The sequence below is a fragment of the Carettochelys insculpta genome, chromosome 2, assembly GCF_033958435.1.
Source record: "Carettochelys insculpta isolate YL-2023 chromosome 2, ASM3395843v1, whole genome shotgun sequence".
Lineage (NCBI taxonomy): Eukaryota > Metazoa > Chordata > Testudines > Carettochelyidae > Carettochelys > Carettochelys insculpta.
Window position 1 is genome coordinate 280,836,203 of NC_134138.1, and position 23,590 is coordinate 280,859,792.

At 63.2% G+C, this 23,590-nt stretch overlaps 1 protein-coding gene across 6 annotated transcripts in view; it reads left to right on the plus strand.

Annotated features, from left to right (window-relative positions):
• Nucleotides 1–2,576: 2,576 nt before the first annotated feature.
• The window catches only part of SLC4A2 (solute carrier family 4 member 2), a 131,309-nt gene continuing 110,295 nt past the window's right edge, over nt 2,577–23,590 (plus strand). For 2 of the 6 annotated variants that reach the window (XM_074985386.1, XM_074985392.1), the window contains exons 1-3: nt 2,579–2,595; nt 6,051–6,149; nt 10,236–10,311. The gene's annotated coding sequence lies outside the window, so the exon portion shown is untranslated. Of the gene's footprint in view, nt 2,596–2,654; nt 2,674–3,927; nt 3,945–6,050; nt 6,150–10,235; nt 10,312–12,658; nt 12,859–14,715; nt 14,782–23,590 lie in introns of those variants that run through there. The other 4 variants (XM_074985390.1, XM_074985395.1, XM_074985388.1 and 1 more) reach the window with 4 other exon arrangements.

Here is a 23,590-nt window from a genome sequence, read left to right on the forward strand (position 1 = left end):
GTGTGGGGCAGGCGGGCAATGGGGGAGTGATGGTGGGGGGAGATAGGGGTCTCTGTGGGGCAGGGGATGAGGGTGGCAGTGGGGGGAGATGGGGGTTTGTGTGGGGCAGGGTGCTGATGGGGGGTGGTGGTGTGGGGAGATGGGGGTCTGTGTGGGGCAAGGGTGCGATGCGCTTGACGGTGGGGGGAGACGGGTCTGTGTGGGGCAGGGGATGAGGGTGGCGGTGAGGGGAGATGGGATCTGTGTGGGTCAGGGGGGCGATGAGTAGCAGTGGGGGGTGATGGTGGTCTGTATGGGGCGGGGGGCGATGGGGTAGCAGTGAGGGGTGTTGGGGGTCTGTATGGGGTGGGGGGGCTGTGGGGTAGCAGTGGGAGGTGTTGGGGGTCTGTATGGGGCAGGGGGCGATGGGGTAGAAGTGAGGGGTGTTGAGGCTCTGTATGGGGCGGGAGGCGATGGGGTAGTAGTGGGGAGTGTTGGGGGTCTGTATGGGGCGGGGAGGCGATGGGGTAGCAGTGACGGGTGATGGGGGTCTGTATGGGGCGGGGGGGCGATGGGGTAGCAGTGAGAGGTGATGGGGGTCTGTATAGGGCGGGGGGGGCGATGGGGTAGCAGTGACGGGTGATGGGGGTCTGTATGGGGCGGGGGGGCAATGGGGTAGCAGTGAGAGGTGATGGGGGTCTGTATGGGGCGGGGGGGGCGATGGGGTAGCAGTGACGGGTGATGGGGGTCTGTATGGGGTGGGGGGGCCGTGGGGTAGCAGTGGGAGGTGTTGGGGGTCTGTATGGGGCAGGGGGCGATGGGGTAGAAGTGAGGGGTGTTGAGGCTCTGTATGGGGCGGGAGGCGATGGGGTAGTAGTGGGGAGTGTTGGGGGTCTGTATGGGGCGGGGGGCGATGGGGTAGAAGTGAGGGGTGTTGAGGCTCTGTATGGGGCGGGAGGCGATGGGGTAGCAGTGGGGAGTGTTGGGGGTCTGTATGGGGCGGGGAGGCGATGGGGTAGCAGTGACGGGTGATGGGGGTCTGTGTGGGGCGGGGGCGATGGGGGTCTGTATGGGGCGGGGGGCGATGGGGTAGCAGTGGGGAGTGTTGGGGGTCTGTGTGGGGCGGGAAGGCGATGGGGTAGCAGTGACGGGTGATGGGGGTCTGTATGGGGCGGGGGGGCGATGGGGTAGCAGTGAGAGGTGATGGGGGTCTGTATGGGGTGGGGGGGTGATGGGGTAGCAGTGACGGGTGTTGGGGGTCTGTGTGGGGCGGGGGGGCGATGGGGTAGCAGTGACGGGTGTTGGGGGTCTGTATGGGGCGGGGGGCGATGGGGTAGCAGTGGGGGTGTTGGGGGTCTGTGTGGGGCGGGAGGCGATGGGGTAGCAGTGACGGGTGTTGGGGGTCTGTGTGGGGCGGGGGGGCGATGGGGTAGCAGTGACGGGTGTTGGGGGTCTGTATGGGGCGGGGGGCGATGGGGTAGCAGTGGGGGTGTTGGGGGTCTGTGTGGGGCGGGGGGCGATGGGGTAGCAGTGACGGGTGTTGGGGGTCTGTGTGGGGCGGGGGGGCGATGGGGTAGCAGTGGGGAGTGTTGGGGGTCTGTGTGGGGCGGGAAGGCGATGGGGTAGCAGTGGGGGGTGTTGGGGGTCTGTATGGGGCGGGGGGCGATGGGGTAGCAGTGGGGGGTGTTGGGGGTCTGTATGGGGCGGGGGGCGATGGGGTAGCAGTGGGGGTGTTGGGGGTCTGTGTGGGGCGGGGGGCGATGGGGTAGCAGTGACGGGTGTTGGGGGTCTGTGTGGGGCGGGGGGCGATGGGGTAGCAGTGACGGGTGTTGGGGGTCTGTGTGGGGCGGGGGGGCGATGGGGTAGCAGTGGGGAGTGTTGGGGGTCTGTGTGGGGCGGGAAGGCGATGGGGTAGCAGTGGGGGGTGTTGGGGGTCTGTGTGGGGCGGGGGGGCGATGGGGTAGCAGTGGGGAGTGTTGGGGGTCTGTGTGGGGCGGGGGGGCGATGGGGTAGCAGTGGGGAGTGTTGGGGGTCTGTGTGGGGCGGGAAGGCGATGGGGTAGCAGTGGGGGGTGTTGGGGGTCTGTGTGGGGCGGGGGGGCGATGGGGTAGCAGTGGGGGTGTTGGGGGTCTGTATGGGGCGTGGGGGCGATGGGGTAGCAGTGGGGGGTGTTGGGGGTCTGTATGGGGCGGGGGGCGATGGGGTAGCAGTGGGGGTGTTGGGGGTCTGTGTGGGGCGGGGGGCGATGGGGTAGCAGTGACGGGTGTTGGGGGTCTGTGTGGGGCGGGGGGGCGATGGGGTAGCAGTGGGGGGTGTTGGGGGTCTGTATGGGGCGGGGGGCGATGGGGTAGCAGTGGGGGGTGTTGGGGGTCTGTGTGGGGCGGGGGGCGATGGGGTAGCAGTGGGGGTGTTGGGGGTCTGTGTGGGGCGGGGGGCGATGGGGTAGCAGTGACGGGTGTTGGGGGTCTGTATGGGGCGGGGGGGCGATGGGGCCGGGAGCGCGCTCACTCCTGACACGTGGAGGGCTCAGCGCTGGGCGTCTCGGGGGCGCGCACGCTCACCCATCCGCGGCCCCGCCCCCGGCCTCGGGCGCGCGCGGAGGTGGAGCCGACTCCGGTAAGTGGTGGCTGGAGAGAGCTCCGCGCGCGGGCAGTGGCGCGTGCACGTGCGGGAAGCGCGGCCCCGATGCGCGCGGTGGGGGTCGGGTCGAGCTCTGCGTGGAGGAGTGGGTGGGGGTCAGGCCGGGGGTACAGAAGTCCGAAGGGGGAGAGCAAGGAGGGGCCTTGGGGGGGGGCAGAGGGAGGATAATGAGCGATTGGTGGGAGGTGGGCTGTGCAGGGGGGCAGGGGGAGTCGGGGACGTGGGGCAGAGCAGGGCTGTGCAGTGGGATGGGGGGAGTCGGGGACGTGGGGCAGAGCAGTGTTGTGCAGTGGGGCAGGGGGAGTTGGGGACGTGGGGCAGAGCAGGGCTGTGCAGTGGGGCAGGGGGAGTTGGGGACGTGGGGCATAGCAGGGCTGTGCAGTGGGGCAGGGGGAGTTGGGGACGTGGGGCAGAGCAGGGCTGTGCAGTGGGGCAGGGGGAGTTGGGGACGTGGGGCAGAGCAGGGCTGTGCAGTGGGGCGGGGGGAGTCGGGGACGTGGGGCAGAGCAGGGCTGTGCATGGGGGCGGGGGGAGTCGGGGACGTGGGGCAGAGCAGGGCTGTGCAGTGGGGCAGGGGGAGTTGGGGACGTGGGGCAGAGCAGGGCTGTGCAGTGGGGCAGGGGGAGTTGGGGACGTGGGGCAGAGCAGGGCTGTGCAGTGGGGCAGGGGGAGTTGGGGACGTGGGGCAGAGCAGGGCTGTGCAGTGGGGCAGGGGGAGTCGGGGACGTGGGGCAGAGCAGTGTTGTGCAGGGGGAGTCGGGGACGTGGGGCAGAGCAGGGCTGGGCAGGGGGAGTCGGGGACGTGGGGCAGAGCAGGGCTGTGCAGTGGGGCAGGGGGAGTCGGGGACGTGGGGCAGAGCAGGGCTGTGCATGGGGGCGGGGGGAGTCGGGGACGTGGGGCAGAGCAGGGCTGTGCAGTGGGGCGGGGGGAGTCGGGGACGTGGGGCAAAGCAGGGCTGTGCAGTGGGGCGGGGGGAGTCGGGGACGTGGGGCAGAGCAGGGCTGTGCAGTGGGGCGGGGGGAGTCGGGGACGTGGGGCAGAGCAGGGCTGTGCATGGGGGCGGGGGGAGTCGGGGACGTGGGGCAGAGCAGGGCTGTGCAGTGGGGCGGGGGGAGTCGGGGACGTGGGGCAGAGCAGGGCTGTGCAGTGGGGCGGGGGGAGTCGGGAACGTGGGGCAGAGCAGGGCTGTGCAGTGGGGCGGGGGGAGTCGGGGACGTGGGGCAGAGCAGGGCTGTGCAATGAGGTGGAGGGAGTCAGGGACGTAGGGCAGAGTGGTGCCAGACACCCGTGCTCACCCAGGGCCTCTGGGTGTGTGTGGCCAGAGGTGCTGATTGTGTGTGTGTGTGGGGCAGCTCCCGGGGGGCTGGGCTTTGTGCCCCGGACATGCAGTGCGTGTGCCCAGTAGGTACAGATCTGGGTGGGGGCTGAGTGCCGGGCCAGGGCCCAACGGGTGCAGAGCCCGGCGTCCTTAGGGTGCCAGGTGTGAGCCCAGTAGGTGCAGAGCCCAGCGGTGTTTGGGTGCCGGGTGTGGGCCCAGCAGGTGCGGAGGGCGGCAGAGGCTGGGTGCCGGGTGTGGGCCCAGCAGGTGCAGAGGGTGGCAGAGGCTGGGTGCCGGGTGTGGGCCCAGCAGGTGCAGAGGGTGGCAGAGGCTGGGTGCCGGGTGTGGGCCCAGCAGGTGCGGAGGGCGGCACAGGCTGGGTGCTGGGTGTGGGCCCAGCAGGTGCAGAGGGTGGCAGAGGCTGGGTGCTGGGTGTGGTCCCAGCAGGTGTAGAGGCTGGCAGAGGCCGGTTGTCAGGTGTAGGCCCAGCAGGTGCGGAGGCCGGTAGAGGCTGGGTGCCGGGTGTGGGCCCAGCAGGTGCGGAGGACAGCAGAGGCTGGGTGCCGGGTGCTGGGTCTGGAACCAGCAGGTGCGGAGGCCGGCAGAGGCTGGGTGCCGGGTGCTGGGTGTGGGCCCAGCAGGTGCGGAGGCTGGCAGAGGCTGGGTGCCAGGTGCCGGGTGTGGGCCCGGGCCCAGCAGATGCGGAGGCCAGCAGAGGCTGGGTGCCGGGTGCCAGTTGTGGTCCCAGCAGGCGCGGAAGGCGGCAGAGGCTGGGTGCCGGGTGTGGGCCCAGCAGGCGTGGAAGCTGGCAGAGGCTGGGTGCCGGGTGCCGGGAGTGGGCCCAGCAGGTGCGGAGGCCGGTAGAGGCTGGGTGCCGGGTGCTGGGTGTGGGCCCAGCAGGTGCGGAGGCCGGCAGAGGCTGGGTGCCGGGTGCTGGGTGTGGGCCCAGCAGGCGTGGACGCTGGCAGAGGCTGGGTGCCGGGTGCCGGGAGTGGGCCCAGCAGGTGCGGAGGCCGGTAGAGGCTGGGTGCCGGGTGCTGGGTGTGGGCCCAGCAGGCGTGGAGGCTGGCAGAGGCTGGGTGCTGGGTGTGGGCCCAGCAGGTGCGGAGGCCGGTAGAGGCTGGGTGCCGGGTGCCGGGAGTGGGCCCAGCAGGCGTGGAGGCTGGCAGAGGCTGGGTGCCGGGTGTGGGCCCAGCAGGCGTGGAGGCTGGCAGAGGCTGGGTGCCGGGTGCCGGGAGTGGGCCCAGCAGGTGCGGAGGCCGGCAGAGGCTGGGTGCCGGGTGCTGGGTGTGGGCCCAGCAGGCGTGGAGGCTGGCAGAGGCTGGGTGCCGGGTGTGGGCCCAGCAGGCGTGGAGGCCGGCAGAGGCTGGGTGCCGGGTGCTGGGTGTGGGCCCAGCAGGTGCGGAGGCCGGCAGAGGCTGGGTGCCGGGTGCTGGGTGTGGGCCCAGCAGGCGTGGAGGCCGGCAGAGGCTGGGTGCCGGGTGCCGGGAGTGGGCCCAGCAGGCGTGGAGGCCGGCAGAGGCTGGGTGCCGGGTGCCGGGTGTGGGCCCAGCAGGCGTGGAGGCCGGCAGAGGCTGGTTGCTGGGTGCTGGGAGTGGGCCCAGCAGGTGCGGAGGCCGGTAGAGGCTGGGTGCCGGGTGTGGGCCCAGCAGGTGCGGAGGCCGGTAGAGGCTGGGTGCCGGGTGTGGGCCCAGCAGGCGTGGAGGCCGGCAGAGGCTGGGTGCCGGGTGTGGGCCCAGCAGGTGCGGAGGCCGGTAGAGGCTGGGTGCCGGGTGTGGGCCCAGCAGGCGTGGAGGCCGGCAGAGGCTGGGTGCTGGGTGTGGGCCCAGCAGGTGCGGAGGCTGGCAGAGGTTGGGGCCGGCTGCAGAAATTGCCCTCGGAGGGGGCGGTGTTGGCAAGGAAGAGAAGCGAAGGAGATTGCCGGGTTCCTGCCTCGGTTTCCCCAGAGCTGCTGGCGTGTGGGCAGGGAGCCGCTTGCAGTGGCCCTGAGCAAGGGGCTCGAGAGTCTGGGCTCCCCCGGGGGCTGGGCCGGGGCAGGTGCATGGCCGGGAGGCAGCTGCCCCGGGGGATGGGGCTCTTGCGCAACTCCAGCAGCCTGCTCATCCTCTGCAGGAAGAGGAAGACGGTGCCGCCTCCCCGCCCTGCCCCGCCGGAGCAGGACCCCTCGGTGGTTCCCCGCTGGAGGCCCCTCGGCCCTGCCGCCCGTGGGAGGTGAGTCTCCCCACACCCTCCAGGGAGGGGCTGGTGGTGGGAATTGCGCAGGTGCGGTCCTGACTGCCCCCGATCACGGCCCTGCTCCGAATGGCCGGCGCAGCGGGCATCCGCTCCAGCCCTGCCTGTGTCGTTGCACGCCAGCCTCTGCCAGCTGGCTGCCCCCCGGCACCGCCCACCCGCCCCCTGGCTGTCCCCTGGCACTGCCCGCTGGCTGCCCCTCGGCTGTAGGAACCTTATCGCTAACTCCCAGGCACTTGCTTTCTCCTCCTCCTCCCACATGTGCCCAGTCTGCATGTAACCGCGACCCGTCCCTGCTCTGCCCTCCAGCCTGGCCTCCTCCCGCTGCCTGGGCCTTGCTGCCCCTCCGGGCCCCTACTCCCGCTGCACTGCTCCTGCACCCGCCACTGACTCCCTCCTCTTCCTGTCTGCTCGTTTCCGGGCTGCTCTGCTCCCAGGCTCTGGCTGCCCTCCCTGGCCGGCCGCTGCCGCTCTGTGCTGCCTTGTCCAGCGCAGGTCTCCCCCCGGCAGCTCCTGGCCTCCCTGTCCCCTCTCTGCCTGGCTCCTGGCCTCTCCCTGCTGCTCAGACAGGTGCCTGCTCCGAGCATCTCTTGCCTGGACCACTCTCCCCTTCTCTGCTGCTGGCTGCCCCGTTCTGCTCCACCCAGCTCATTGCATCGGTCCCTCGCTGTCTCACACCACACCGGGGTTTCCAGACGGAGCAGCAGCAAGCCCCCCGCCTGGTGCCTGCTGGTACCAGCTTTCTTTGCCTGTGACCCAGCTGAAGGGGACTCCCTGGGGATGCCCACGCGCCTTCTCGGTGGACAAGGCGTGTGTCCTTCCCGGCTGCTCCCGCCCCCGGTCCCCAGGAACGACGCCCTCTTGCTGGCAAAGCCCCTCGCGGCAGGGAGGGGCACGAAGTGCTGAGAAGCAGCGCTCCCGCCAGGGGACGCGAGTGCCAGGCTGTGGCTGACAGCTGCACATGCCGACAGCCCCCGGGTGCAGAGCCGCTGGTGCAGCTCTGGGGCTCCTCCTCCTCCTCCCTGGGGCACAGTTGTGGACTCTAGGGCCAGGTCTCTGGCCGTGGGTCGGAAGCTGGGCTGGGGGCGTGGAGGGCGGGGGGCGTGTACCCCCAGGACTGGTGCTACGTCTCCAGCTTGGCAGCAGTCTGACCGAGGAGCCCTCCAGAGTGGCAGAGCCCCCGGGGTCGCACCAGTCTCCCGCATGCCTGGCAGAGACCACCTCTGCGGCGCTAGCACCCATGGCTGCTCCTCAGCTGGGCCCAGCAGGGCCAGGCTCTTGGCAGAGACTCATCTCTGCCACGGTTGCTGCCCGGGCGGGTTCGCCGGCCCCTGGCGCGTGGCATCGGCCGCCCTGGGTCAGCACAGAGCGGTTACCATCCTGCTCAGCCCCATGCACTGGCCAAGCTGCCGGGGCCCCCGGTTCTGGCTCTCTGGCTCCCTGGGGCGGCTCTCCAGGGAGACACCAGCGCTCTGCCCTCAGGCCTTTGTACCTCAGCCAGGATCTCCTCCCACCTCCCTGCCAGCTGCCCTTGTCTCTCGCTCCCGGGGAGAGAGGGGAGCCGGGGCGGGTCAGACCAGGTCCTTCACGGCTCTTTGTTCCAGCAGACCGGTGCTGGGAGCAAACATCATCCCCCCTCCTCCCGCCCCCGCAGCCTTGTGGCGGGTGAGGGAAACTGAGGCACACGCGGACTTTGTTGGACATTACAGCCGTTCCCACTTTGAAGCAGGGCATCTGGGAGCCAGGGCCTGGCCCGGGAGGCTTTGCGTCCAGAGACCCTCTGTGACCAGCCTCAGCAGGCAAGCCTGGAACCTGTGGCGCTCCCTGCACCTGGTGCTCTGGAGTGGGTCCCTGTGCCGCCTGGAGCCAGCCACTTCCCTGACGGCACCCCGAGTTCCCGCAGCCCCCCCCAGAGCCAGCCACTTCCCTGACGGCACCCCGAGTTCCCGCAGCCCCCCCCAGAGCCAGCCACTTCCCTGACGGCACCCCAAGTTCCCGCACCCCGCCCCAGAGCCAGCCACTTCCCTGACGGCACCCCGAGTTCCCGCAGCCCCCCCCAGAGCCAGCCACTTCCCTGACGGCACCCCGAGTTCCCGCACCCCCCCCCCAGAGCCAGCCACTTCCCTGACGGCACCCCGAGTTCCCGCCCCCCCGCCCCCCAGAGCCAGCCACTTCCCTGACGGCACCCCGAGTTCCCGCACCCCCCCCCAGAGCCAGCCACTTCCCTGACGGCACCCCGAGTTCCCGCACCCCCACCCCAGAGCCAGCCACTTCCCTGACGGCACCCCGAGTTCCCGCACCCCCCCCAGAGCCAGCCACTTCCCTGACGGCACCCCGAGTTCCCGCACCCCGCCCCAGAGCCAGCCACTTCCCTGACGGCACCCCGAGTTCCCGCACCCCCCCCAGAGCCAGCCACTTCCCTGACGGCACCCCGAGTTCCCGCACCCCCCCCCCCAGAGCCAGCCACTTCCCTGACGGCACCCCGAGTTCCCGCACCCCCCCCCCAGAGCCAGCCACTTCCCTGACGGCACCCTGAGTTCCCGCAGCCCCCCCCAGAGCCAGCCACTTCCCTGACGGCACCCCGAGTTCCCGCACCCCCCCCCAGAGCCAGCCACTTCCCTGACGGCACCCCGAGTTCCCGCCCCCCCGCCCCCCAGAGCCAGCCACTTCCCTGACGGCACCCCGAGTTCCCGCACCCCGCCCCAGAGCCAGCCACTTCCCTGACGGCACCCCGAGTTCCCGCACCCCGCCCCAGAGCCAGCCACTTCCCTGACGGCACCCCGAGTTCCCGCAGCCCCCCCCAGAGCCAGCCACTTCCCTGACGGCACCCCGAGTTCCCGCACCCCGCCCCAGAGCCAGCCACTTCCCTGACGGCACCCCGAGTTCCCGCACCATCCCCCCGAGCCAGCCACTTCCCTGACGGCACCCCGAGTTCCCGCACCCCCACCCCAGAGCCAGCCAGTTCCCTGGCGGCACCCCAAGTTCCCGCACCCCACCCCCAGAGCCAGCCAATTCCCTGGCGGCACCCCGAGTTCCCGCACCCCCCCCAGAGCCAGCCAGTTCCCTGACGCCACCCCGAGTTCCCGCACCCCACAGAACCAGCCAGTTCCCTGACGGCACCCCGAGTTCCAGCACCCTGCCAGAACCAGCCAGTTCCCTGACGGCACCCTGACTTCCCACACCCCCCCAGAGCCAGCCAGTTCCCTGACAGCAGCCAGTTCCCTGACAGCACCCCGAGTTCCCGCACCTCCCCAGAGCCAGCCAGTTCCCTGACGCCACCCCGAGTTCCCTCACCCCCCCAGAGCCAGCCAGTTCCATGACAGCACCCCGAGTTCCCGCACCCCCCAGAACCAGCCAGTTCCCTGATGGCACTCCGAGTTCCTGCACCCCCCGAGCCAGCCAGTTCCTGCACCCGCCCGAACCAGCCAGTTCCCTGATGGCACCCTGAGTTTCCACACACCCCCAGAATGAGCCAGTTCACTGATGGCACCCCGAGTTTCTGCACCCCCCCCAGAACCAGCCAGTTCCCTGACAGCACCCTGAGTTCCCACCCCCCCCGAGCCAGCCAGTTCCCTGACAGCACCCCGAGTTCCCGCACCCCCCCCAGAACCAGCCAGTTCCCTGACAGCACCTCGAGTTCCTGCACCCCCCCCCAGAACCAACCAGTTCCCTGACAGCACCCTGAGTTCCCGCACCCCCCCGAGAACCAGCCAATTCCCTGACAGCAGCTCGAGTTCCCGCACGCTCCCCCTAGAACCAGCCAGTTCCCTGACAGCACCCTGAGTTCCCACACCCCCTGAGCCAGCCAGTTCCCTGATGGCACCCCGAGTTCCCGCACTCCCCCCAAACCAGCCAGTTCCCTGACGGCACCCCGAGTTCCTGCTGCCCCCAGAGACAGCCAATGCCCTGAGCCCCACTGACTCAGCCTGTCCTCCCCCCGAATGCTGTGGGGAGTGCGGGTTCCCGGCAGTCCTGTGTGGGAGGCAGTGACACGGGGCGAGTGTCCCCCCGCCGGGGCGCTGCTGATCCTGCACTTAACGCCCTGGTGTCCCGTCGGTGTTTCAGTGGCTGGTGGAATGGTGCTGGGCCCATCTCTCTGCTGCCCCCCTGCGCCTGTGCGGAGCTGGGCGTCCCTCTGCAGGTGAGTGTGCCGACGCCGCACCCGCCCGGGGTCCCTGCCTGGGCGCAGGGCACGGGCGGGACAGCCCCACATGTGTGGCCTGCCTAAGACGGTGGGCTCCTGCAGCACAGGACAGCCCTGGCCGTGCAGGGGTGGCAGGTGAGGCTCCAGCCACGGGCATGCGCGGCTCGTCCAGCCGGCGTCCCAGGCTTCCTGCATCCCTCTTCTGCCCAGCATGCCGCGGTGCTCCTAGCCCTGGGGTGCAGCCCCTGCTCGTCCAGCCTCAGCTCCCCCCAGGGTCCCCCAGCCTTGGGGTCCCCCCCAGCTCTGCCCCAGCCCCCCCCCAGGGTCCCCAGCCTTGGGTCCCCCCCAGCTCTGCCCCAGCCCCCCCCCAGGGTCCCCAGCCTTGGGGTCCCCCCAGCTCTGCCCCAGCCCCCCCCAGGGTCCCCAGCCTTGGGGTCCCCCCCAGCTCTGCCCCAGCCCCCCCCCAGGGTCCCCAGCCTTGGGTCCCCCCCAGCTCTGCCCCAGCCCCCCCCCAGGGTCCCCAGCCTTGGGTCCCCCCCAGCTCTGCCCCAGCCCCCCCCCAGGGTCCCCAGCCTTGGGGTCCCCCCAGCTCTGCCCCAGCCCCCCCCAGGGTCCCCAGCCTTGGGGTCCCCCCAGCTCTGCCCCAGCTCCCCCAGTTCCTTCAGCCTGGGGTTTCCCTCAACAACAACATCCCAGCCCCTGCTGGTCCCCACTGGCTCTGCTGAGGGGCTGGCTAGCTCGTGGCAGGCATCGACCTGGGCTGGAAGGCCCCTGGGCTCAGGGAGCTGGTGAGACACGTCGCTGGCCTGGGGGTCCTGTCTCGGCCCGAGGGATGTGCCCTGCACCGGGTGAGGTCGGCGCTGTGCTGGTACAGGGGAGCGCGGCACAGAGCACTTGTCCGGGTGATGCGAGGAGTGTGGTTCTTGGCTGCCCTGCTGCTGTCTCTCTGCAGGGGAGTCTCGTCATGGCAGGGCCTGGCTGGGTGAGCCAGGAGCTCCCTGGGCTGTGCAGTTTGGGCTGGGGGAGCCTGGTGCTGAGGGCTGCTGGGCTCTGATGTATGGTATGGCCATGGCTCGTCGTGACTCAGGGATGTGGCTGAGGGAGTGGGGACTTCACCAGCCTGGCTACAGGCAGGAGAGGAAGCGTCTGGCTTTCTAAGACCTGGGAGGGCCTGGGGCGGGCGGCTGGGGCAGGGTCCGTAGCCCCGGGAGGGTTTGGGGCGGGCGGCTGGGGCAGGGTCCGTAGCCCCGGGAGGGCCTGGGGCGGGCGGCTGGGGCAGGGTCCGTAGCCCCGGGAGGGCCTGGGGCGGGCGGCTGGGGCAGGGTCCGTAGCCCCGGGAGGGCCTGGGGCGGGCGGCTGGGGCAGGGTCCGTAGCCCCGGGAGGGCCTGGGGCGGGCGGCTGGGGCAGGGTCCGTAGCCCCGGGAGGGCCTGGGGCGGGCGGCTGGGGCAGGGTCCGTAGCCCCGGGAGGGCCTGGGGCGGGCGGCTGGGGCAGGGTCCGTAGCCCCGGGAGGGTTTGGGGCGGGCGGCTGGGGCAGGGTCCGTAGCCCCGGGAGGGCCTGGGGCGGGCGGCTGGGGCAGGGTCCGTAGCCCCGGGAGGGCCTGGGGCGGGCGGCTGGGGCAGGGTCCGTAGCCCCTGAAGGGCCTGGGGCGGCGGCTGGGGCAGGGTCCGTAGCCCCGGGAGGGTTTGGGGCGGGCGGCTGGGGCAGGGTCCGTAGCCCCGGGAGGGCCTGGGGCGGGCGGCTGGGGCAGTGGCCCTGGGGAGCACAGACTCTGCTCCAGGGCTGAGAGAGGGCAGCTGGGAGAAGAGCCCTGAGACGCTGCGCTTGGCTGTGGTCCCTCAGTCCTGGAGGTCCTGGGCCCCAGGTGGAGCCGGCTGTCATGTGTGGGGGCCCCCGGGCTCTGCCCCCGGCCGCAGGCAGGAGTGAGTCTCGCTCAGCAGGAGAACAGCGGGTTTATTAGCTGACAGGACACAGCGTCGTACAGAGGAGTCAGTGCAGCCGGCAGAGACAGCCAGTCCCAGCCATGTTGGGGAGAGGAGGCCCCAAGGGGCCCTCGGAGCCAGGGCCTGGCCCCCTCCTTTGTCTCTCTCTCTCCCAGCCCAGACTCACTGCTTCCAACTCCCAGTTCCAATTCAAACCCGTCCGGCTCCACCTCCCACTTTGTCTGCAGCCCAGAGGTGTCACCTGGTTGCCAGGTTACCCCCAGCAGGAGCCCCACAACCTCTGTGAGCCCCTCACACACACACACACACACACACACACACACACACACACACACTCACTCACTCTCTCTCTCTCTCTCTCTCTCTCTCTCTCTCTCTCTCTCTCTCTCCACCCTTCCAGACCAAAGTGAGCGGGGTCACTCTGCCGGTGACCTGGCGAAGTTCAGGGCCCTTCCTGCGTGAATTGGCTGTACCCTCAGTGCTCCCCTTGATGTGCACCACCTCCACGTCGTAATCCTGCTGGGGGAGGCTCCAAGTCAGGAGCTTGGCATTGGCCCCTTTCACGTGATGCAGCTGGGCAAGTCCCTTTAGTTCCCTCAGGTTGGTTTGGTCTCCCTGCTTCGGTCTCTGGTCCATCAGCCACATTCTCAAGTCAGGCAGGCAGAGCCCATACAGCTGCTGCGGCACCAGCAGATCAAACAGTTCTCTGGTCTGGGCCCTGCCCTGTCTGCCCACCAGCCCCTACAGCTGCTCTGGCCAATGTCTGGAATTCAGTCACTGACCACTAAAGGAAGGTACAAATGCTTCCACCCTCGGCATTTAGCCAGACCACCAAAATGGCTGTGTGCCTCAGTTTCCCCTTCCGTGCCACACAATGGCTGTGGGCACACTTGGCCAAAACTTTGAAATGGTCGTGTTAATGGCCAAATCAGAGAATACTAATGAGGTGCTAAAATGAATATTCAGCACCTCATTAGCATGCTGGTGGCTGCGGCGCTTCGAAAGTGCCACGTTTCGCTCGTGCAGAGCTTGTCCACGTGGGGTACTTTTTAAAAAGACCCTGAAGACTTCGAAATCCCCTTATTCCTATCAGCTGAACAGGTCTGCAATGTTCCTGCTCACGTGAGAGGTTGCAGGACTAGTTCCAGGGAGCAACGGTGACACGTCAGAGTTACAAACTCCTTCAACACACAGTTCATGCTTCTACATCCATGTCATCATGTCACACGGCTCCTTCCAAACCTTCAGTGCAAAGATGTTCCCATGAGCTCATGGGAATAAGGGGACTTCGAAGCAGGCGGGGTCCTTTCGAAAAGGAGCCCCATCTGGACGCGCCGCGCGGCGGCAAGGAGCGTCAATTTCGAAGCGCCGCTGCCGCCCTCATGCTAATGAAGCGCTGAATATGCATTTCAGCGCTTCATTAGTAAACTTCGAAATGGCTATTTGCATGGCCATTTCGAAGTTTGGGGCACGTGTAGACACAGCCTTAATCATTTTTGTTGCCCTTCGCTGAACCTGCTCCAGCAAATCCACACCCTTTTTATACTGGGGGGCCCAAAACTGGACACAATATTCCAGATGTGGCCTCACCACTCCCGAATAGAGGGGAACAACCACTTCTCTAGATCTACTCGAAATGCTCCTCCTAATGCACCCCAGTGTGCCGTTAGCGTTCTTGGCTACAAGGACACACTGTTTACTCATATCCAGCCTTTCATCCACCATAACCCCCCTAGATCCCTTTCCATTGTACTGCTGCTGAGCCAGTCGGTCCCCAGCCTATAACAATGCTTGGGATTCTTCTGCCCCAGGTGCAGGACTCTGCAGCTTTCCTTGTTGAACCACAGCAGATTTCTTTTGGCCCAGTCCTCCAATTTATCCAGGTCACTCTGGATTTTCTCTCTACCCTCCAACGAATCTACCTCTCCCCCTAGTTTTGTGTCATTCGCAAACTTGCTGAAGGTGCAATCCAGTCCCTCATCCAGGTCATTAATAAAGATGTTGAACAACACCGGCCCCAGAACCGAGCCTTGCGGCACTCGGCTTGAAACCAACTGCCATCCAGATATCGAGCCATTGACCACTATCCGTTGGGCCCAACCATCAAGCCAGCTTTCTCTCCATCTTATAGTCCAAGGATCCAATCTATATTTCCTTAACTTATGGGCGACAATATTGTGGGAAACCATATCAAAAGCTTTGCTAAAGTCAAGGTATGTCACATCCACTGACTTCCCCATGTCCACAGAGCCTGTTACCTCGTCATAGAAGCTAATCAGATTGGTGAGGCAGGACTTGCCCCTGGTGAATCCATGTTGGCTACTTTTGATCACTTTCCCCTCTTCCAAGTGCTTCAAAATGGATTCCTTGAGAATCCCCTCCATTATTTTCCCAGGGATTGAGGTAAGGCTGATGGGTCTATAGTTCCCTGGATTGTCCTTCTTTCCTTTTTTACAGATGGGCACTACGTTTGCCTTCTTCCAGTCATCCGGGATCTCTCCTGATCTTCAAGAGTCTTCAAAGGTAATGGCCAAAGGCTCAGCAATGACCTCTGCCAATTCCCTCAGTACCCTGGGGCACATTAAATCCAGGCCCATGGATTTGTGCACATCTAGTTTTTCTAGACAGCTCAGAACTTGTTCCTTCCCCACAGATGGCTGCGCCCCACCTTCCCATACTGCATTGTCTAGCACTGTAGTGTGGGAACTGTCCTTGTCTGTGAAGACTGAGACAAAAAAAGCATTGAGTTCTTCAGCTTTTCCTGCATCATCTGCTGCTAGGTTACCTCCCTCATCCAGTAATGGCCCCACACCTTCTCCGATAACCTGTTTATTGTTCACATGCCTGTAGAAACCCTTCTTGTTACTCTTCACATCCCTTGCCAGCTGCAGTTCCACTTGGGCTTTCGCTTTCCTGATTACTGCCCGGCATTCTCCAGCCGTATGTTTATATTCCTCCTTAGTCAGCTGTCCCCGTTTCCATTTCTTGTATGCATCCTTTTTGAATTTAAGCTGACTAAGGATTTCCCTGTTAAGCCAAGCTGGTTGCCTTCCATGTTTGCATTTCTTACGATGCAGCAGGATGGTTTGTTCCTGTGCCTTCACTTCTTTAAAATACTGCCAGTTCTCTTCAACTCTTTTCCCCTTCATCTTCGTTTTCCCAAGGGATCCTGCTTATCAGTTCTCTCAGGGAGTTGAAGTCTGCTCTCCTGAAATCAAGGGTCTGTATGTTGCTACTCACCTTTCTTACGTTTGTCCAGATCCTAAAATCTACCATCTTATGGTCGCTGCAGCCCAGGTTTCCCACCACTTCTATTTCTCTCACTAGTTCTTTCCTGTTTGTGAGCAGCAGGTCAAGTTGCGCATGGCCCCTGGTCGGTTCCTTCAGCACTTGTACCAAGAAGTTATCCCCAACGTTCTCCAAAAACTTCCTGGATTGTCTGTGCGCTGCTGTATTGGTCTCCCAACAAATGTCCAGATGATTGAAGTCTCCCATGAGAACCAGGGCCTGTGATTTGGAAGCTTCACTAAGCTGCCTGAAGAAAACCTCATCTATCTCCTCTCCCTGATCTGGCGTCTGTAACAGACACCAACTACAACGTCACCTCTGTTACTTCCACCTCTGAGTTTAACCCAAAGACACTCAACCGGATTTTCTCCTTCCTCGTACTGGAGCTCTGAGCAATCACACTGCTCCCTCACATAGAGCGCGACGACTCCCCCTTTTCTTACCCGTCTGTCCTTCCTGAACAGTTTATACCCTTCCATGACCGTGCTGCAGTTATGCGAATCGTCCCACCAAGTCTCCGTTATTCCAACCACCTCAAGTCTTTACACTGGGCCAGCACAGGCATCTCCAAGTGACTGCCAGTCCTGGGCCTCTGCCCCCTCACTGCAGCCTGGGCCTCTCGGCATCTCGTCTTTGCCACTGTCCGCTCATGCTGCTGCTCTCTCTCTCTGTCCTCTTCCAGTTCCTGTCATTGCCCCTGGATCTCCCGCCGTCACATCTCTGTCGTGGGGGACTCTGCCCAGGACGAACCACTGCTAGCAGAGTGTGACCCGACAGGCACCGCATCTGTCTGGAGGAGTCCAGCCCCACCTCCTGCCTGAGAATCCGAACCACTCCCAGGAGGTGACCAGCTGCTTCCTGCTGGGATGGGATCTGGCCTCCTGGATCGACCATTCTCTTCCCATCGAGCAATCAGCGGGGCCTTGTTCACCTTCCCCACAGTCATGCCCCTCTCTGCACAGCCCTGCAAGGTCTGCCTTCAGGAGTCGGGTCTAATCCATTTCCCTGCCATCCCCCCGGGTGCTGACTCACCGGCCAAAGCTGCAGTGCCGCAAGATTCCCAAAAATCGCTTTGTTCCGCCTCCAGCACCCCTGCCTCTTGTGAGTCGCCTTCCTTCTCCTGCGCTGTCAGTCGCTGCTGGGAGCCCATCTGTGGGTGCAGTGCATCCCACCACTGCCACCAGCTGTCATGGGGTCAGGGGTCCCCAAGCTCTGCGCCTCATCCACAGGCAGGAGTGACTCTCACTCACCAGGTAGAACAGGAGGTTTATGAGGCGACAGAGGCCCGGCTCAGCACAGAAACGTCAGTACAGCCAGCAGAGACAGTCATTCCAACCCGTCCTGGGGAGAGGAGCCCGAGGGGTGCCCCTCTGGGGTGTAGCTGCCCCCTTAGCCAGGCTGTGTGATGGGGTTTGGGTTTCCCCAAGCTCTGCACCCCATCTGCAGGCAGGAGTGACTCTCACTCAGCAGGAGAACAGCGGGTTTATTAGACAACAGGGCACAGCATCATACAGAGGAGTCAGTGCAGCCGGCAGAAACAGCCAGTCAAGTCCATGTTGGGGAGAGGAGGCCCCGAGGGGCCCCCAGAGCCAGGGCCTTGCCCCCTCCTTTGTCTCTCTCTCTCCCAGCCCAGACTAACTGCTTCCAACTCCCAGTTCCAATTCAAACCCCTCAGGCTCCACCTCCTCCTTTGTCTGCAGTACAAAGGTGTTACCTGGTCGTCAAGGTTACCCTCAGCAGGAGCCCCCCACCCTCTGTGAGCCACTCACACACACACACAGGTATCCCCCACTCCATCACATCTCTCCCCCCTTCCAGACCGAACTGAGCGGGGTCACTCAACTGGTGACCTGGGGAAGTTCGGGGCTCTCCCCTTGTGACAGGGCATTGGCTGTACCCTCTGTTCTCCCCTCGATGTGCACCACCTCCACATCATAGTCCTGCTGGGGGAGGCTCCAAGTCAGGAGCTTGGTCTTGGCCCTTTTCATGTGATGCAGCCGGGCAAGTCCCTTTAGTTCCCTCAGGTTGGTCGGTCTCCCTGCTTCGGCCCCAGTCCGTCAGCCACGTTCTCAAGTCGGGCAGGCAGAGCCCATACAGATGCTGCAGCACCAGCAGATCAGACAGGTCTTTTGTGGTCTGGGCCCTGCCCCATTTGACCACCAGTCCATACAGCTGCTCCAGCCAATGTCTGGAATTCAGTTACAGTCCAGTAAAGGAGGGTACAAATGCTTCCATCCTTGGCATTTAGCCAGATCACCACAATGGTTGTGTGCCTCAGTTTCCCCTTCCATGCCACACAATAGGTTTGGAATGTTCCTTCTCATGTCAGAGGTTGCAAGACGAGTTACAGGGAACAACAGTGACATTTTAGAGTTACAGATTCCTTCAACATACAATTCATGCTTCTGCATCCATGTCATCATGTCACATGGCTCTTTTCAAACATTCAGTACATGGTACAATTCTACAGCTTTTGGTAGCAGCACCCCTTGGTTACAGCAGTCAGCGTGAGTAACAGAACAAACCCATTGCAACTGCACATTTACGTTGCTCTTTGGTAGACCACAACCTTTGTGTAACCTCCTTGAGAATCTGGTATTTTGGGGCTAAATGGCTGAGACCTTTTTGTGCACCATTAAGTTCTAATCTTCTCCCTTGCCCCCTGGGGTGGAAATCTGATCTCTCTGGCTGTGCCCTCCCTTCTAACAAGAGCTGGGCCATTGATGATCTTAGGGAGACGGCCCCCTCCCAGCCAGCCTGGGAATTTACAAACCAAACTAGTTTTTGAAAGTTGTTTTGTGAGTCCCAGACGCAGAATCCACATGGAGGAATCCCTGTTTATCTCTCACTGGCCCACCAGGCCCAAAGCTCCTTTGTCCTTCCACCTCCAACTCCTGCCTCCCCCATGGAATCAGAACTCGAATTCAGTATGAGAATATAAGTGTTTCCACCATCTGGAGATGGGGAATTGCTGGCCCTCTCCTGCATCCTACAGAGACTGGCTGTGCAGCCGTTTTTCTTGGTTCTCACAGGGCTGCTCACATTACCTGCTAGTTTTTACTTTACTTGGACCAACTTCCAATTCCTGAGAAACTTTTACCCTGCCTGCTTTGGACCCTTGCAGAGCACAGCCAGTGGTTTCACACTCAGGCAGGTCCTGGCCATGAGGAGCTGAAACAAATTTCTCCCCAGGCAAAGGGCTGCTCTGGCTCTTACAGACAAGCACCTTTCCTGTTCGCTCTCCTTCACCTCACTCCCATTTTCGACAGTCCCCATAGACGGGTCAGGAAAAGTTTTGGGGAAATTTTCTTCCTTAAGAGCTCCCCCAAACAACAACTCACCCCTGTCTGGCTCCACAGGGGCACTGCTCCCTTGAGCCACAACCAGCTCCTGGGGTTCACCTTCACCCAGGATCACTTCTGGCCCATCAGGCAGATTCCCACATAATCCCCTTCCAGGCAGACAGCCAGTACCACCGGACAGAAGGTTAGGATCCCTTTCCTCCCTTCTGCTACCAGCTTCTTTATCTTCATCAGTCAGCGTTAACTCCATTGCCAGTCTTCTCTTCCTGTGTCCTGGTGAGAGGATGACTGTGGTGGGACAGAGTCCTCTCACCCCTCTCAGTAACACCTCAGCATCAGGCAAAGAACAAGTACCAGAATTGTCAGGTCTCTGGGATTCCCTGATGATACTAACTGGATCAGACCGAGTTAAAGCATCATCCCCCCTGAGAGACACAGAGGTAGGCCCACTTCCCATCTGGGCTTCAGCTGCCCTCAGATCCAGCTCTGGGATCTTGGCACCATCTCTAGCCCCCACAGGCTCAGGCAAAGGATTCACTTCCCCAGAAGCAGAAGCACCTTTCTTGCACCAAGGACCAGTGTCCTTATCAGGGACACCACTGCCCATCCCAGAGCCATTCCCTCTGCTCCAGCCCCCATGGCTGGATTCAGAGACACACCTGGAATGCTCTTTCCTGGGGTTCCCTCTCCAGCCACCCCGGGCTGGGGAATCTTCCTCAGGCAATGGGCTAGTTTCCTCATTGGCACCTTTTCCAAATGCAGGCTCTGCTCTCTCCCCAGGCTGCTGCTGCTGTTCAACACAGACAGACAATGGGAGACACTCTCTCCTTTGTCCCAGCTCCCCGGCTGGTCTCCACACACACACAGAAGGTGGAGCAGCTTCTCTGAGACAACTTGCCATTCCCAGTGGACAAGCTGCTTTCCTGCACAGACACACAGGCACCTTCCTCGGCCCAGGCCTGGAAACCTCTTCGCAGGTCTGTCTTGGCCACTAGTAGATGATGGGTTGGAATCGCTCCTTCCCTCCTTGAGCTGTGGCAGGCCACTTGGTTTAGAGCTCCAGGCAGTCCAGGGTTTCCTGCCCCGATCCGGGCTCACCCCTGCAGGATTTTCCTTAACCCTCAGCTCTGCCACTGCACATCCACGCTGCCTTGTCCAGCTCCTTTAATCTTGATTCGGTTTCCAGGTGCTGTCACTTCACAGCGGAGTTGCTCAGCGTGGTTGCAGGCTCTCAGGCTGATGCCCTCTGCACCCCACGATCCCTGGAAGAATCCCTTCAGTGTGCCAGGCTCCTTGCGGGTCACAAGCTGCCCGGGGTTAGGCCGTAGGCCCCTCCGCCCTCTGGGACCGACTCCAACAGACTCCCAGCGGAACCCCTTCTTCAGTGTGACACCCGCTCTCAAGGACCATGAGCACCCTGTCTTGGGAAGAACTCATTCAGCGTGTCAGCCTCCTCGCGGGTCACTTGTTCCTGGGGGTTGGGCCCTTGGCCCCTCCGCCTTCTGGGACTGACTCCAACGGACTCCCAGAAGTAACCCCGCCTCAGGTGTGACACCCCTTCTCGAGGACCATGACTGCAGTTGCTCGGGTTTGGCTGCAGGCCCCTCCACCTCGGAACTGCACCTCACTGCCCGTCAGCACACCTGGGTCTCGCAGGCCCCTCTTCTTCTTCCGGGGTCCCCATCACTTACTGCTGGATGCTCCATTCTCAGGGTGCAGAACATCCCACTTCTCACACCAGTGTGATGGGGTTTGGGGTTCCCCAAGCTCTGCACCTTGTCCGCAGGCAGGAGAGTCTCTCACTCAGCAGGAGAACAGCAGGTTTATTAGACAACAGGGCCCAGCTTTGTACAGAGGGGTCAGTGCAGCAGGCAGAGACAGCCAGTCAAATCCAGATTGGGGAGAGGAGGCCCCGAGGGGCCCCCAGAGCCGGGGCCTTGCCCCCTCCTTGGTCTCTGTCTCTCCCAGCCCAGACTCACTGCTCCCACCTCCCAGTTCCAATTCAAACCCCTCAGGCTCCACCTCCTCCTTTGTCTGCAGTACAAAGGTGTTACCTGGTCGTCAAGGTTACCCTCAGCAGGAGCCCCTGTGATGGAGTGGGGGATACCTGTGTGTATGTGAGTGGCTCACAGAGGGTGTGGGGCTCCTGCTGAGGGTAACCTTGATGACCAGGTAACACCTTTGTACTGCAGACAAAGGAGGAGGTGGAGCCTGAGGGGTCTGAATTGGAACTGGGAGTTGGGAGCAGAGAGTCTGGGCTGGGAGAGAGAGACAAAGGAGGGGGCCAGGCCCCAGCTCTGGGGGCCCCTCGGGGCCTCCTCTCCTCAACATGGATGGGACTGGCTGTCTCTGCCTGCTGTACTGACTCCTCTGTATGATGCTGTGTCCTGTCAGCTAATAAACCCGCTGTTCTCCTGCTGAGTGAGAGACTCTCCTGCCTGCGGACAGGGTGCAGAGCTTGGGGGACCCCAGAACCCCATCACACTGGTGTCAGCAGTGGGATGTTCTGCACCCTGAGGATGGAGCATCCAGCAGTAAGTGACCGGGGCCCCGGAAGAAGTGGGACCTGCGAGACCCAGGTGTGCTGAAGGGCAGTGAGGTGCAGCTCCCCAAGGCGGAGGGGCCTGTGGCCGAACCCAAGCAACTGTGGTCGTGGTTCTCGAGACCGGGTGTCACACTGAAGAGGGGGTTCCTCTGAGAGTCTGTTGGAGTCGGTCCCAGAGGGCAGAGGGGCCTACGGCCTAACCCCGGGGAGCTTGTGACCCGCAAGGAGCCTGGCACACTGAAGGGATTCTTCCAGGAAGCGTGGGGTGCAGAGGGCATCAGCCTGAGAGCCTGCAACCACGCTGAGCAACTCCGCTGTGAAGTGGCAGCACCTGGAAACCGAATCGAGATTAAAGAAGATGGACAAGGCAGCGTGGATTTGCAGTGGCAGAGCTGAGGGTTAAGGAAAATCCTGCAGAGGTGAGCCCGGATCAGGGCAGGGAACCCTGGACTGCCTGGAGCTCTGAACCGAGTGGCCTGCCACAGCTCAAGGAGGGAAGGAGCGATTCCAACCCATCATCTTCTAGTGGCCAAGACAGACCTGCGAAGAGTTTTCCAGGCCTGGGCCGAGGAAGGTGCCTGTGTGTCTGTGCAGGAAAGCAGCTGATCCACTGGGAATGGCAAGTTGTCTGTGAGAGAAGCTGCTTCACCCTCTGTGTGTGTGTCTGAGACCAGCCGGGGGGCTGGGACAAAGGAGAGAGTGTCTCCCATTGTCTGTCTGTGTTGAACAGCAGCAGCAGCCTGGGGAGAGAGCAGAGCCTGCGTTTGGAAAAGGTGCCAATGAGGAAACTAGCCCATTGTCTGAGGAAGATTCCCCAGCCTGGGGTGGCTGGAGAAGGAACCACCAGGAAAGAGCATTCCAGGTGTGACTCTGAATCCAGCCATGGGGGCTGGAACAGAGGGAATGGCTCTGGGATGGGCAGTGGTATCCCTGCTAAGGACACTGGTCCTTGGTGCAAGAAAAGTGCTTCTGCTTCTGGGGAAGTGACTCCTTTGCCTGAGCCTGTGGGGGCTCGAGATGGAGCCAAGATCCCAGAGCTGGATCTGAGGGCAGCTGAAGCCCAGATGGGAAGTGGGCCTACCTCTGTATCTCTCAGGGGGGATGATGCTTTAACTCGGTCTGATCCAGTTAGTATCATCAGGGAATCCCACAGACCAGACGATTCTGGTACTTGTTCTTTGCCTGATGCTGAGGTGTTACTGGGAGGGGGTGAGAGGACTCTGTCCTACCAGAGTCATCCTCTCGCCAGGACACAAGAACAGACGGGCAATGAAGTTACACTGACTGATGAAGATAAAGGAGCTGGTAGCAGAAGGGAGGAAAGGGACCCTGACCTTCTGTCCCGTGGTACTGGCTGTCTGCCTGGAGGGGGATTATGTGGGAATCTGCCTGATGGGCCAGAAGTGATCCTGGGTGTAGGTGAAACCCAGGAGCTGGTTGTGCCTCAAGGGAGCAGTGCCCCTGTGGAGCAAGACGGGTGAGTTATTGTTTGGGGGAGCTCTTGAGGAAGAGAATTTCCCTGAAACTTTTCCTGACCCGTCTGTGGGGACTGCAGAAAATGGGAGTGAGGTGAAGGAGAGCGAACAGGAAAGGTGCTTGTCTGTAAGAGCCAGAGCAGCCCTTTGCCTGGGGAGAAGTTTGTTTCAGCTCCTGATGGCCAGGACCTGCCTGAGTGTGAAACCACTGGCTGTGCTCTGGAAGGGTCCAAAGCAGGCAGTGTAAAAGTTTCTCAGGAATTGGAAGCTGGTGCAAGTAAAGTGAAAACTCTCAGGGAATGTGAGCAGCCCTGTGAGAACCAAGTAAAACGGCTGCACAGCCAGTCTCTGTAGGATGCAGGAGAGGTTCAGCAATTCCCCATCTCCAGATGGTGGAAACACTTATATTCTCATACTGGATTCGACTTCTGATTCCACGGGGAGGCAGTAGTTGGAGGTAAAAGGACAAAGGAGCTTTGGGCCTGGTGGGCCAGTAAGGGATAAACAGGGATTCCTTCATGTGGATTCTGCGTCTGGGACTCACAAAACAACTCTCAGAAAGCAGTTTGGTTTGTAAATTTCCAGGCTGGCTGGAAGGGGGCCGTCTCCCTGAGATCATCAATGGCCCAGCTCTTGTTAGAAGGGAGGGCACAGCCAGAGAGATCAGATTTCCACCCCAGGGGGCAAGAGAGAAGATTAGAACTTGATGGTGCTAAGAAAGG